General features: G+C 42.9%; 1 pseudogene; it reads right to left on the minus strand.

Annotated features, from left to right (window-relative positions):
- Window positions 1–727: 727 nt before the first annotated feature.
- Window positions 728–2,058, minus strand: LOC123396449 (annotated as a pseudogene).
- Between the last annotated feature and the right edge of the window lie 492 nt (window positions 2,059–2,550).

Consider the following 2,550-nt stretch of genomic DNA (forward strand, 5'->3'; position numbering starts at 1 on the left):
ATCAAGGCAACAAAATATGGACAGTATCAGAGGCTCCTCTACCCTCAAAATCAGTTAGAGTGTCCTTACTAAAATTTAATGGTTTCTCATATTCTTATTGTTCGCTGATAGTAAGAAATTGTCCTTTAGAAACCTCTACATATCTGGTAGTGAACATGTCAGACAAATTTCTGAAATTCTGAATAGCTAGATTACAATGCTGACATCCACATCATCTCCATATTTGCCTGATTAAACTTGGTACTCAAATACAAGAGCTGTACTACTTGCAGGGGATTTTCAGACAGGGTTTATCGGTAAAGGCATATATCAAAATATCTACGTATGACTTATGCTTCACTAACTAGAAGCCATGCATTCATTGAAGGATCTGGAAGCTAGAGTGTAGCTTCCTAGGACATATAGAGACCTATTTCACTACATGTGTTGTAGATTTGTTTGTTGTACTGTACCATTCTTTACCCCTTTTATCCATTCTTCTAACTTTTTAACCGGTGCATACATGTCTTCCACGAACTGCACCAATGCATGCATGTACATCCGAGTTCATATTCATGTACAAGCGCATGTTCATTCTAGACAGAGACAAGAAATGTGTGTGTGTGTGTGTGTGTGACTCGAGATATATATAGTTAACTGAAATGTGTGTGTGTGTGTGTGTGTGACTCGAGATATATATAGTTGAATGAAACTGTATGGGCTTCTGTATGAAACTGTGGTTGTTTATCTACGTGCAGTTTTGCTGTCTTTTATTCACCAAAATACAACCAGTGCCATACTGATGCACGATGCTCTCTATGTCCAGCATGGTGCAGTCGTCGGTGACGAAATCCGATCCCTTGGTGCCGTTCCAGAAATCAAGATCTGAGACCTTTGCGGCAAAATCATCGGTGAGGTAGATAGTAGTTGAGCTGAAGCTCCACGGCCCGACGAGTGGATTTAGCTTGTGCATTTGCTCGAGGTAGTACGCTATCCCCATCGATATTCTAAGTCGGGGCATCCAGTCCAAGTTCTCAGCTTCTCTAACTGCGGCATAATCAAAAGCATTATCAAATACTACAATTGTTGAAGTGGTGTCTGAACATTATAGGAATCATTCTGTTGACAGAGAGAAAACTAAAAGGATATATTATGTACACACTTACCATGGAGATGCTCGAAAAGAGTCCCATTTGGAGCATATTCAAACACCATAGCTCTGGTGAAAGGATTTTCTTCTTCAGAGTAGCCAAGCAGGTTTATAAAGTTCTTGTGGCCCACTTTGGATAAACTTGAGATCTGAGACCACAGCCATTTCAGTGAATGTGTATTTCGCAAAAGCAAAAAGTGTGCATATAAGGAGGTTAATGGCAGATTACCTTTTTCCTGTACTGGGATTCACATGCTTTTGACCAATCATTCTTAGATGATATTAAACTTGACACAACTGCTATTTCAACTCCGCTTGATAATGTTCCCTTATACAACAAGCAGTTAGCCGTAGAACCAATTATATTGCTGAAATCCTCGGAGGCTGCCTCCAGCTCTGATCGTTTCAGCGAAGGCACACCTGGAAGAATGATTGATCATGTGTTAATGTGCAACCAAAGAACAAAATATATGATAACAGATATGCACAGATACAATGAAGGATACCTGTCACGAAGGCTCACTTTAGTTGCCCGCTTAGCCCTGTTACCCAAGGCCTCACAGTATCGACTTTCTTCGCCCGGCAATACACATCAAATGCCGTAGTCATGACAAGGAAGGCCGCACCACCTGCCGTGACCAAACCGTAGGCTCTCCAGGAATGCTTATGCACAGCATGGGCTGGGGAATCAACCCGAGGATCATGGCTTGGCTCTGGAGCAGAAGGCACAGGCCTGGCCTTTGTGGAGGGGCTAGCTATGGCGATGGTGATGCCTTAGGCAGAGCGATGAACGGCGAGGGCGATGGTGCTCCTGCGCGATGCCTGCCTTTCTTGTGGTCAGGAGCTCGAGTCGGCGACAGGAGAGATGGTGGGAAGTGTATCCGTAGTAGCCTTCTCGGATGCGAATTCCTTATGTTTGAACAGCACATGAAGCAGAACGAAGAAAAATATCAACTTGAGTAAGAAACACATTGATCATCATAAGTAAATTCCACTCATGGTGACATTTGCAAATGTAACAACAGCTATTCAGCTAACCCTGTTGATGTTTATGCCGAGCTGTATGTTATGCTATTATCACAAAGCAGAGAATAGTGCGAGTTCGTATTTGTTAACCCGTTTCAGATGCTGGCATGATTGATTAGTCTACTACGAGAAGAGAGATGTTAACCCATTTCAGATGCTGGCACATGGCACTCACTGAAGTATCCACAGATCAAACCACGGATCATACAGCCAAACACATGGAATGGTAAATTACATAGCAGGAAACTTCGTAAATAAATACAAAGACTTGCAAGGACCAGTACAAATTACAGACCACATTTGTCACGGGCGCAGCGACGGCGTGTCGCTGCGCTTCTTTAGTGCTGGTATCTACTAAAACTACAACTGGATACAGAAGCGAGAGGGGGGGAGTG

Source organism: Hordeum vulgare, chromosome 5H (genome assembly GCF_904849725.1).
Source record: "Hordeum vulgare subsp. vulgare chromosome 5H, MorexV3_pseudomolecules_assembly, whole genome shotgun sequence".
Taxonomy (NCBI): Eukaryota; Viridiplantae; Streptophyta; class Magnoliopsida; order Poales; family Poaceae; genus Hordeum; species Hordeum vulgare.